This window comes from Colobus angolensis, unplaced genomic scaffold (assembly GCF_000951035.1).
Source record: "Colobus angolensis palliatus isolate OR3802 unplaced genomic scaffold, Cang.pa_1.0 Scaffold116, whole genome shotgun sequence".
NCBI classification, from domain to species: Eukaryota; Metazoa; Chordata; class Mammalia; order Primates; family Cercopithecidae; genus Colobus; species Colobus angolensis.
In genome coordinates, this window is record NW_012112697.1 from 3,402,779 (window position 1) to 3,402,994 (window position 216).

The following is a 216-nucleotide window of genomic DNA, read 5'->3' on the forward strand; positions in this document are numbered from 1 at the left end:
TTTTTTTTTTAAAGGACATCTGTTTGTGTATATTGATAATCTGCCATTCACCCTTTATTTTACATCATTATCTATGACATTTATACTTTATAATTATTTTAAAAACAATGTTTACAAGACAAAATGGTATTCAATTTTTTTTTTTTTTATCTTTTATCTCTTATTTTCTTCTTTCTCTTTACCATCATATGTCTAAGGAATACCACTTCTAAGTCA